Source organism: Schistocerca gregaria, chromosome 1 (assembly GCF_023897955.1).
Source record: "Schistocerca gregaria isolate iqSchGreg1 chromosome 1, iqSchGreg1.2, whole genome shotgun sequence".
NCBI classification, from domain to species: domain Eukaryota; kingdom Metazoa; phylum Arthropoda; class Insecta; order Orthoptera; family Acrididae; genus Schistocerca; species Schistocerca gregaria.
Genome location: NC_064920.1, coordinates 515,816,824 through 515,830,158, shown reverse-complemented (window position 1 = coordinate 515,830,158; position 13,335 = coordinate 515,816,824). Strand labels below are relative to the sequence as shown.

Here is a 13,335-nt window from a genome sequence, read left to right as displayed (position 1 = left end):
CTTTAATCAGAGACAGAGACAGAACTTCAGGATTTGGCAAAGAAGTTAAAATCTGATACTGAAGACAAATGTAACACTGTAGAGTCTGGAAAGAAACTGTTGAAAAGCAGGATAAGTTAATACCAATAGTCCAATCGAAAATTGCAGGCATTAACACTCAAGTAGATAACATAGAAACTTTAAGGAGAAACTAGCAACTTCGGACATAATAAATATAAGTAGTCTGGAGGAACAGGTAGAAGAGATTATAGAACGAAAAAATGCCGCGAGAGTAACATCCGATAACATATCTCCCATTTTTTCTTTGGAACTTAGTAATACCAAGAGAGGTATGGATGAACTATGGAAAGAATTCAAACTTATCCAAGTAGATAATAGGGTGACTTCTCCTAATGTGGTATTGACTAGTGAGGTAATGACGGATTTACAATGGGGAGCCAATTCAGAGTTACCTAGGCAATTCCCTAAGTTTAAGCAGGATGGGAAAGTACATCCTACTCACTTTCCGAAAAGATTTAACCAAGCTTTGCCGAAGAACTGGGAAGATTTGAAGACGATTGAATTTGCTGTTGGGTACCTTTTAGGGGAAGCCTGAGAGTGTGGTACTGTAAATATTGAGAACTTTACTTCTTGGGGAGACATGCAGGATAAATTTAACGAAAAATATTGGTCCGCTAGTGCGCAGGAAAAACTGATATTAGATCTGTGGGACGCGAAGTATTACAATAATGTGTGGGGAACAATGAGAAAGTATTTTGTCTGGCATTTAACATGGGTGAAGCACTTAGATATTCCAATGGAAGAAGGGGGGTTAGAGAGAATTTTAATAAGACGATTACCCATTTACACGAGGAAAGATAGTGAGTGGAAAACAGTAGAAGAATTGTTGTCCTTTGTGGACACACTTAATGCCTTAAATGAAGACTGCAGCGAGAGAACACACCAAAGTGAAAATCAGAATTACAGAAGGAATGGTAATAATAATTTTAAAAGACATGAGATAAACTTAGCTGGAGTACACCAGTGCAACAGAAATAATGGCAACGATAATTATCAGAAGAAGCATCCACCTTTGAACTTAGGTAAAGTAACTTCGCAGGAATTTGTGCCAAGTAATAATAGAGCACAACATAGTAACATAGTACCTCAATTTGGTAACCAACCAGTGATTACTAATAATGAGGAAAATGCAGTGCAACCTGGATCCATGGCCAGGGCCCAGGTCATAGAGATACACTAGGAGGCCCTGGTTCATAATAAGTATGTTAATTTCACACACAAAATACGTACAAAAGGGTGGTTGTTACTGGAAGAATCAAGTGAGACTACCAATAATCCATAGCCAGTAATTGCAGGAACCATGGAGACTTCTGAAGTTACCATATTCATAGACTTAGGGAGAGGGGTGTCACTCATTTCTAGCATGTTGTTTAACACGTTATAGACTAAACCTAACTTACCGCTGTTACCAGTAACTGGAGTTTACATAGTTGGCATAAGCAGAATGAAAAGTAATGTTGTGAAACATGAAACCCAAGTGAACTACCACATCGAAAATATCAGATTACGTCAAACACTTTTAATAGTAAAAAATATTAATAGGAATGTTTTATTTGGCCTAAACTGGCTATTAGAATTTAATGTCATATTGAATTTTCAGGAAAATCTTTGCTTTGGTAAAGATGAAATAGATATTGGATACTGTTTGTAACCGATAATTACATTGTAAGACAAACAACTGAATGTTACGATTAACCATTACAGCACGATTGTCACCAGAGATCGATAATGTGAATTATGTATCACATCAAGCTGACATACAAAATAAAGTTAACGAATCTCTAATATTAACCAGTGAACAAAACCAAGATTTATATAAAATTCTAATGGAATATGAAGTAGTATTTTCCAATCGTCCCAGTAATATCAGCATTACATATGTAACTTTAAAAACAAAAATTACATTCCATTTTTCTGTACGCCATACCCAATACCGGTGAGTTTGAAAGAAGCAGTTAAGGACAAAATACACACAATGATTAGCAACAATATAATAGAACATAGTTCTAGCATCAAGAGATGTGTGATTAGTGCTAGACACACGTCCATTGAATAAGCATAAAGAGACAGAATGAGACAGACCAGTTAACATCGATGAATTGTTATCCAAATTTGAGAAAGCAAGCTTTTTAGCACGATTGACCTGATGACGGAATATTGGCAAAATTAGGCCATATCCTGAATCAAGGAAGTATACAGCATTTCTGTTTGATGGTAAATCATATCATTTCAATGAATTACCGTTCGGACTAAATATCTCACTATCCGTATCTATTCGTACTCCGGATGAGGCATTAGGAAGAGATTTATTAAAGGATTTAATAATATACGTAGATGATATCCTCATAATCTCAGCTACCTGGGAAGAACATTGTCTAACCTTGAAAAAAATCAAGTAAAAAAGTATTACAGTGAATTTGTCTAAATCGCACTTTTCGTGACAAGAGCTTAAGTTTTTAGAGCATATTGTAGGGGTGCAGGGGATTAGACCGGACCCTGAGCACATAAAAGCTATTAAGGAATGTCCACCCCCTAGAAACATAAGACAATTTAAGGGATTTATAGGAATGGCTGGATACTATACATGGTATATACGTGGTCATGAACTGAATGACCCAAGAATTTTATGTTTGTTAAGAAAGAGAATGCTGTGGGTTTGGGATAAAGACGCAAATGATGCATTCAAAAACGTAAAAAGATCACTGGTAGAATCACCCATATTCCATCATCTGAATATGGACAAGCCATTTAAAATTTCAACCGATGCGTCTGATTATGGTATCACAGCAGAGCTTTTTCAAGGACAGTGGGGTCTAGATATATAAATCACAGATCCATAGCTTTTGCTAGCCATAGTCTTAATAAACATGAATTAAACTATACAGCTACTGAACAGATACTGTTAGCAATTTATGGAGTACCCAGAAATTTCAAACACTAGTATGTGGGTCAGAACTCCAGGTCTATACAGATCATCAAGCTCTATCTTTTTTAATGAATAGTCAGTTATTACATAGTAGATTAATGCGCTGGATGCTTTTCCTCCGGGAATATGATATTAGGATACAATACATAATAGTTTCTGAGAATATTGTACCGGATGGTTTGTCTAGATTACCCGTACGAATGGAAGAATTAAAAAGTACAGAAGGACCTGGCATAATTTTTGCAATTAATTTTATGACAGTAGAATAGTCTTACACCCGGGTATAAGAGATAGCTCAAATAATAAAAGAAAACATCCATCACGATCCCTATTGTACAGAAATATTTGTTATGCTTAGGCAACGGCCTTGCCGTACTGGATACTCCGGTTCCCGTGAGATCACCGAAGTTAAGCGCTGTCGGGCGTGGTCAGCACTTGGATGGGTGACCATCCAGCCGCCATGCGCTGTTGCCATTTTTCGGGGTGCACTCAGCCTCATGATGCCAATTGAGGAGCTACTCAACCGAATAGTAGTGGCTCCGGTCAAAGAAAACCATCATAACGACCGGGAGAGCAGTGTGCTGACCACACGCCCCTCCTATCCGCATCCCCAACTGAGGATGAGACGGCGGTCGGATGGTCCCGAGTGTGCTTTTGTTATGCATGTCAGAAATTCCTTACCTCCTAATCAAGCAGGGAAGTGGAAAATTATAGGGCATAATTTGTTTTGGAGAGACAGTATAACATCACAATGTTGATGCATATGTATTCCGAAGTTAATGGAAGATAAAATTGTGTGATATGTTCATATGGGGCATGGACACCTCGGAATAAAAAAGTATATAGCTCTTATAAATAAGTTCTATGATTTTAAGAAGCTAGGACATAAAGTAGCATCTTTAATAAGGACCTGTGAAATCTGTCAGAAGGTGAAAGAGAGTACCACTCATGTTAAATACAAAATATATACAATTATTCCTAAGTCATTACACGATCGTACAACACCAGATTTATTTACACCAGTTCTGAAAAGAAAGGGAGGAGTGTCATACATTTTGGTTATCATAGAATACTGATCAAAATATGTTAGGTTACATCCTATCAAAAGAGCAAATACACAGATGGTTATACACTGTTTAAAACAGTACTTTCTGAAGGTAAGAAAACTAAAACGATTTCTCACAGATAATGAACCACAATTTGCCAGTAATGAATTTAAATAATTTCTAGTTTGGGAAGATATTCGTCAAGTATTAATATCCAACTATAACCCGTCCTCAAATCCGTGTGATAGAGTTAAGATAGAAATTGGGAAATTATGCTGCGCCTACTGCCATCAAAAACTTACTTTATGGACAACGAAAATTAAACACGTTGAACTTATTTTAAATGAATTACCACATTTATCAACTGGAGTAACACCTTTACAAGCAATAGGCAAACCCTTTGTAAGAGAACCTCTTATTAAATGTTTTAATTGTCCTGAACAACCTATTGTCGATTACGAACTTAATCAGGAAATAGTTCCAAAAAATTTTGTACAAAAAGCACAACAAAGAGTGAGTTGGCATAATGAAAAAGCTGTAGAACTGCAGTACAAAGTCAATAACCTAGTCCTCGTAAAACAGCATCTTCAGAGCTCTACCCTACAAAAAGAGACACACAAATTCTTGCAAAAATATGAAGAACCTTACCGAATACAAACGATAATCCATCCCATGACATTATTTTTAGTGGATCCTATAACTGGATCAGAACAAGGAAAGTACAATGTAAAGGACATAATGTTGTATAACCCCCAGAGATATAACGGGCGGAGTGACGACCGTCGGATCCCGAGTTGTTTTCGGTTTTTCTTCCAAAATACTTTCCTGCACCAAATTCCCTTCAAATCTTAAACTATTCTCGAATTCTTAAGCTATCCTATAATTTTAGTACTGAGAAAACTGGATATGACAACAAAATAAAAAACAATTTAAGAGAATCACGGATATACAGTGATCTCTAGACAAAATGAACAGAATATAATATTATATTTGTGGAAAAAGGTAATATCATGTAACTAATTGAACAACCGTTAGACTGTAGTGTATGGACTTTCTATTTTTTATAGAATATTTTATTCCTTTTACGAGATGTGATGTAGATGGGAAGGTTTGTATTGATTTTGAAAGGGGGTGGTTAGAGTAAATAAGAACATGATTTACACCAACAGATAAATCATGGCTAATACAGAACACACATCACACCTTTCAAACAACCCTCGCCAACAAGTGTGGCTGATTCTTCACCATTTGCCATTTCCATAGGGTTGCTAGGATTTTCTTCAGGGACCACAAGAGTGAAGGTGGGAATGTCCATTCTGCAGGAGACAATTTAACACCATATCTCCTCCAGCTTCTCACTCAAGTACCTGCTAGGTAGGCATCCTGGGGAAGAGGGAGTGGGGAAGGGTTTCCTGTCTTTGAGGCTGTCTCCTCTCTCTTCTTCGATCTTAACAAACATTTCTATTTTTTCCTTTCTTACTTCTTTTTTGAGGACCTACCTATTTTTTCCCTCTATCCATATTCATATACTTCTACCACAGAAGTTCTTACTGGTCTCCGTTGTTTCCAATAACCTACAACTTATTGTCACATAAGAAGGTCGAAGAATCAGAACACACAAACACACTTACGCATACACACAAAGAAATACGAATACACAAACAACGAAGTCACAGATTAAAAAGATGTAAGAACCGCCAAGGGTTTTAGGGGAGAAGATATATGTACGTCTAGAAAGATGCACACATTGTTTTTGTTATGATGGTTCTACATCACCTATTTACATGAAAAGCTATTATATGTAAGAACAAGGAAGATTCCATATCACATGTGTACATAAGTGTAGAAAAACTATGACGATCTTACAAGTATACATAAGCAGGAAGTATGAGTAATAAAGGACAATGCAAGCCAGATTGGAGTTAATTGTGATGCTTGTTTACGAAAAGTCAGTGTAGAGAATACTCCGATAAATTGATGAATAGTAGGATACTGGGACTGGTAGACATAATATCTACCATGAGTAGAATAATATGTGTAGACACAGTATCTACTAAGGTTATAGAAGTTGAAAAGTAGAGGAGGACTCTAGGGTATTAAATGAGGTACTAAGAAGTGACAGTGAAGTGTAAAATAGATTTAATTGTAGTGTACATGAAGATATATACTAGGGCAACGAAACATGAGGCCTACTCATAAAGGATAACGGGGGTACAGGGGTGCACCCAGCATTTGCTAAGGATATAGAGCAGACGTACCTACATAGAGATAGGACGACCTATGGCCTGATGAATAGGAATGTTTTATAGAAGGCCTACCAGAACCGAAGGAGGAATTGAACTCATAGGGGCAACCCACATGTAAGGTACAGGTACTCATCCTAGGGGAAAAGGACAGTATCATGAAAGAAGTCACACATTTAATAGGAATTATTCTGGTAAGTTTGAATTCTATATATCACTAGCATTATTATGTTTTATGTGAATTTACAAGTGTTGAAAAGAACACTTTCAGTTGCCCAGAGTTCCTCCAGACTACAAACCACTACAAATAATAATACTAGTACGTACTAAGGAAAAAACAGTACAAGGAATTAGAATAAAGAATAAAGTACTCAAGTGTCACGAACACATGGAGATTATGATTGGAAACTAAAGGTTTAGTCCTCACAATTCCTAGATATAAGAAAACGAACTCAACATTGATTGAAACGTTCACGTTTTAAAATTAAAGTAAAATGAAAAAAAATAAGGAATAGGTAAATACTAAGAAAACAGGTATTTACGGACATGAAAAGAACAATGTATACTGTTGAAATATGAATTGTTATTGTTGTAATATAAATGTACATAATGATTGTATATAAAATATCACGTGTTTGATCGAGAGTGGGGGGTATGTAGTGCTTCAAGAATTTCTGCATAAATTATAGAACCACTTGGTCTTCCTCCTTCTCGAACACAGGATATTTTAAATAGAAGTGTGAGAGAGACAAATCCGACCTACTGCACACTGCATGTTTGTGTGTGCAGGTCTAAAAACAGTCATGAGCAAATTGTGGATACGGCGGCCGACAGTACCTGCTGTACAATCCATAGAGTTCCAGTGTATGTGTAGAGAAGAACAAGGAGTGTTTAATTATTATCATGTGCTTTTAGTGATTGTGATGACTGTTAAGAACAAATGAAGAAATGAAATTAGACTTTTAAGTAATTCATGTGTAGGACTTGCTAGAAGCAAGATATGTTCATAAATTATGTGGTTGTTAAATCAATGTTATTGTAAATTTATTTAATTGAGTCTAATGCGAGAAGAATGGGTTGACTTGCAAACCTTTGAATATTTATGGGAGAAATGGTGAATTTGATCTTTGTGGAAGTTGAAATATACCAAGACTAAACTGAACATATTCTGCGAGTATCCACTTGTTTCATGCATAGAGAAATAGTTTTTGGAGATCAACATGGCCGACTATCCCGAGAAGATCGGCTGAGCATCCCAAGCAAGTCAACTGATGTGAGAGAGGTGTGAATTTTGTAAACCAGCTACACATTGCTTCTTGTTGTCGAAAGCGTTAGAAGTTGACAAAAAATTTAAGTACTTCTGTATTTCTCCCCCGTATAAGCAAAAATCTTAAGCACTAACATTAACATATTTTGTAATGAACAGTTTTTATATGGAGAAAGCAAGCCAAATTGTACATGTGTTTCAATAAGACCACTGTTGTTATTTTACTTCAATAAAATGAAACACATTTGGTGACAAAAATACGCATTTCCTTGAAGTCAGAAGACAGATCTAAAAAGAAAAAAAAACTCAGAAAAAAGGAGGCCTCTTTGAAAGAAATGTATCATGGGGGGAAGAGTTGTGTAAACCAATACTATAGGTGACCATCAGTAAAATGTTGGTTCTATTATGTTCTCTACTGTTGGTTATTGCCCACTGTATTATGTCTATTTTTCTTTCGAGAAACAGATGAGTACATAGTGTACGAACTGCCAGTAACTGCTACAATTTTCTTCTTCTTATTGTTCATACTTTCTAATATATCAACTACTTTCAAAGTGCCAAAGTGTACTAGAATAAATAAAATGTCTATAAAACGCTGTACTGCACAATGTACTTGTGAGACAGTCGCAATTCCTGAAATCCATCACCTGCCGAGGAGCACCACAGTCCTGGATCCATGGATAACCCATGAAACTCTGCCACATTATGCCACACAGAAACTGACCTTGCCTGCAGGCAGATGGATGAGACTAGATCCAACAGGTAGGGCCTGCACATGACGGGCTTCAGATCTGTTAGAGATACGCACAGAAATGGCCTATGGTTTTGGCCCGCCGTGGAAGTTCACTCTTGTGGCCAGCTATTCATGTGGCACAGATGCCATGCTGATAAAATGAGACCGAAGTGATCAATCCATAACAGATAACTTGTGCAAATACTCTGAGAATCAATAAAAATGAAAATATGTAGCACCTCACCATACAGATGATTGCTGAGCCACAGGTAGGCATGTAGCAAAAACAATCACCCACTCACAACTAAATTTTCAGGCATAGCCTATGTCAGAAAATGAGAGCGCACATACACATTCACACAATCACTCAGACACAAGTCATGCTCACATAACCATCATTTCTGGCAGCTGCATCAACAATCTTTGAGAATCAGATCCAAACAAACCACTCCTCACGCCTCCCTGCCTCTCATCGGAAGCTGCTAGGCTAGTGGCAAGTAGTGGTGGCAGCACTGATTGCAAGCTGAGGGGAGTGGTAGGAAGGGGAGAAGCAGTAAGAATGAGGGAGTATGCAAGTGGCGTGCATACCTGGCTGCACCCAGCCAGCGACGAAGCATACCATCTCAGTAAACAAACCATTTCATTTACTGAGACAAAAACAAGATTTTTCCAGTGTCCTTTTTTTATTTTATTTTTTTATTTTAAATATCTCTTATTTACCTGAAACGTTTGAAATTCCCTGATATTCCCTGATTCCCATAATTTGTGGCAACCCTGTTACCATAAGCCACTCCTATTCAATATTGAAAAAACAATAATAAAAATCATCTAGAAGTGACTATTCAAAGTTCAGTTATGACTGAAAACAATATATGTGCCAAAATTAAGATAAGGCTTTATTAAAAAATATTCAGCTGTAGGACCTGTAATAAAGTTATTACAGAAGACTTAAAATGTTAAGTTACAAACATAATTTTCAACTAACTGCCCATTGTCATTACGTAGTCATAGTCTAGGCTGCTGCCTACTATATACATTCAGGTGTTCAGCCACATGGCAGTGTTGTAATACTTCTGCATTTTGAAAAGTGTCATACCCATCTTCTGGCGAATAGAAGATAATGGGTATGACACATGTGAAGATGTCATGGTATTTCAACACTGTCACCCATGTCAGAACCCAAGAGCTTTTTTATCTATTTGCATTGCATTGCACTTTTAACTAAAATTACAAAAGAAAAATATACAATGCAGTATCCATAATTTTACAATCAAGAAAAGGAACTTACACATTGGAAATTTATAAAAAGTTTATATATTACAAAATAAACTGAAAATGCCATAACAACCCTCCAACATCCTTTTTGGAATTTAGCAAAGTCACTATTGGCTTTTAGTTAAGGTAAGAAAGAAATAAAAAACAGAGACAGGGACACGGACAGCATTGTTATGTAATTACTGCACCAAACTGTTCCTCCAGCAGGTTATTCATGCCACCTAACTCAAATCTAAAGCTACAGACCATTCTAAAAATAACTCATGTTACTCAATCTGCAGACATCTGTTTAAAGATCTAGGGATCCTCACAGTAACCTCACCGTATATATATTCACTTATGAAATTTGTTGTTAATAATCCAACCGAGTTCAAAAGTAATAGCACAGTGCATAGCTATAACACCTGGAGAAAGGATTATCTTCACTATGCAGGGTTAAATCTGACTTTGGCACAGAAAGGGGTAAATTATGCTGCCACAAAAGTCTTTGGTCACCTACCAAACAGCATCAAAAGCCTGACAGATAGCCAACTAACATTTAAAAATAAATTAAAAGAATTTCTAGATGACAACTCCTTCTACTCATTGGCTGAATTTTTAGATATAAATTAAGGGGAAAAAAGTGTCATGCAATATTTTGTGTAATGTAATATCTTGTACAGATATCTTTTATTAATCTGACACGTTCCACATCATTAGGAAGTGTCGTATTCATGGTCTTTGGAACAAGTATTAATCTAATCTAATCTATAAGAGTAGTGACTTTTATGAAATATGGGACACTCCATGCATCTTCCTCCCCGGAATAACTGGAATAATCATCACACATCCAACCACTGTATCATTCTGCTTAAATCCTATAGCATTTGCCAATGTTTTTCTGAACCCTACATATCTTGCCATATGGTTCCTATTCTTCTGGTTATTCCTCCCTTGTATCCACTTCCCAGTATCCAGCCTGCTTTGTTGTAGAGCTTGTTGTTCATTATCAAACATTACTGGACTTATTAGATTTTCATTATAAAAATTTAATTACATCAAAACTAAATCTCCTAATGTGTCCTTTCTCAAGTTCTCTTTAAACGTAGTTAAGTAGTCTCATAAAGAAACAGCCAAACTGGTAAGAACTAAGCAATACAATTTGACAAGAGCAACTGTTTCTGACACAAATTTTCTACATCTTTTATTTTGATTTCAATGATTCGGTTTTTCCTGTAAGACCAGTTGTCCCTACAGATTAATATAATAATTTGATTCCACAATAATATACTGATTTTTTAACATCTTAAAGAACTTATATATATATAACCCACATCCTTTCGTCTTTCCCTCTCCTTCCTGAAGAAGCAACCATCGCCCGCTTGGTAAGTCTTGGAATCTTTATATTAAAAACAAAGATTCCAAGACTTACCAAGCGGGAAAGCGCCGGCAGACAGGCACATGAACAAAACACACAAACACACACACAGAATTACGAGCTTTCGCAACTGGCAGTTGCTTCGTCAGGAAGGAAGGAAGGAGAGGGAAAAATGAAAGGGTGTGGGTTTTAAGGGAGAGGGTAAGGAGTCATTCCAATCCCGGGAGCGGAAAGACTTCCCTTAGGGGAAAAAAAGGACAGGTGTACACTCACTCACACACACACACACACACACACACACACACACACACACACACACACACATATCCATCCGCACATACACAGACACAAGCAGATATATATATATATATATATATATATATATATATATATATATATATATATATATATATGTGTGTGTGTGTGTGTGTGTGTGTGTGTGTGTGTGTGTGTGTGTGTGTGTGTGTTCCTAGGATTCAAGTTCTCTAAATATTTACAATAAACTGTACTCTCTGTCTTCTTTTATCTTTTCACCTGATGACCTCAGATGTTAAGTCCCGTAGTGCTCAGAGCTATTTGATTTGAAATCTTTTCACTTTCTCTACCTTTTCCCCATTCTTCTCCACCGCCGACTACTCTACTCATTTTCTTCTCCTTTTAGTTTCTCTGTGCAGTTTACTCATTTTCTTATCCAGTTTAAGAAATGTTTATGTCTAAAATATGCCACTTCATCATTCTCTTCATCTATGGCGTGCAGTACTCTTTACTACTGTGTTACAGTCCCTCTATACAGCTGTTTAATTAAAAACAACATTCAACACTGAGTACTTTATGCACTAAAACCCATAAAATTATGCATATTAAATGGTATCAACTTTCTCTCTGGATTTTCTAAGTTTGACTAGATGTGGCTGTTCAACCATTCAACAATAAGACTATTCCACCCTGTCATTAAAAAAAAAAAAAAAATAGACAACAGCTCATGTAGTCTACCAACTATAGTTCAATTGTGGTATCCTCCAATGAAATAGACCAGCGCTTCAATTACATACAGATTGTAGTAAATTTTCTGCTCCCTACTAACACAATATTTATGAGGGAGGATCAGAAAGTAATGCACATATTTTTTTTTGTTTTTTCCCTCCCCTGGTATTGCAGCCGGAATGTTGAAGTTTGATGACAATATAGTTTGAAGTTTGCACTGCACAGTGCATTTTGTTTGCATGTGCAGATCTAGCAAGAGAAACCTGAACTACAAAAACAAATATAGTGCACTTGTTACTGTAATCAACTTGTGAAGGGCAACGAAGTGCAGTTTGATATTTGTGGGCCAAATGGCATAAACTGTCTGAAACACACAGTGACATGCATAGTGTGTACATGGATGACTGTACAGACTGTAACAATGGCTCCGGCTGCTGTGCATTCTTCTAAGACAGCCACATAAACCTTAGTGCTTCACCATGTTCCAGGTGGCTGGTAACAGCTGCAACCCTGAAATTGTTAGAGCTATCCATAGATCTATTTTTATCAAAGCAGTTCAACATTTCCTATGGTGTAGTGTACTATACTGTTCATGACATGTTGAAATTTTGTAAAGTTAGTGCTCACTAGGTTCCTAATAAGCTGACAGACAACCGCAAGGGCTTGCAAACAATGGCACAAACAATGGATAACGTACTGTGTTATGCCACAGAAATGCATGGCTTTCTGAAAAGAATCATCACTGGTGATGAGTTGTGGGCATACCACTACACGGCTCTATGACGTGGAAACACGCTGGTTGCCTAGTACAAAAAAAATTCAAAGTGGGTCAGTATGCTTGGAATGTGCTTATGACAGTGTTCTGGGATATGCGTGGAATATTACTAGCGAACTTCACTGAACACGGGACTCCTGTCAATGCTGCAGCCTGCATTAAAACTTTGGTTAAGTTGTGCAATGCCCTTTGTGACAAACATGACACCATTAATGCTGACGTACACCCCCATGTTGCTATTCCTATTTGTGAGAAAACTGACATATTTGGGTGCGAGGTGCTCCAAGATCCACCATATATTCTGGACCTTGTATCCTTCGGGTTTCATCTGTTTGGTCCCATGAAGAAATGCCTGGTCGGCCAATGCTTTGAAACAGATGCAGATGTGAGATGGCTATACTCCAACCAGACTTCAACAAATAGTTTACATTGAAAATGGTGCTACAATGGGAGAAATGTGAGGAGAATGTTGTTGACTATGTAGAAAAGTAGGTAAAATACATTAGTTTGTATGGATTCATTTTGTTTTGTTACCTATTAAACCTTTTTGCTAATGAAATTATTATGCATTACTTTCTGATCTTCCCTCTTCCATTTTACCCTTCAGATATTATAATTGTAACTCAAGTTAAATAGAAGGATAGGCAAGATAATGCCAAATGAAGTGGA

At 36.8% G+C, this 13,335-nt stretch overlaps 1 protein-coding gene across 2 annotated transcripts in view; it reads right to left on the bottom strand.

Moving 5' to 3' along the window:
- The window catches only part of LOC126354548 (nardilysin-like), a 342,605-nt gene that overhangs the window by 41,997 nt on the left and 287,273 nt on the right, over positions 1-13,335 (bottom strand). The gene's annotated exons all lie outside the window — the stretch shown is intronic.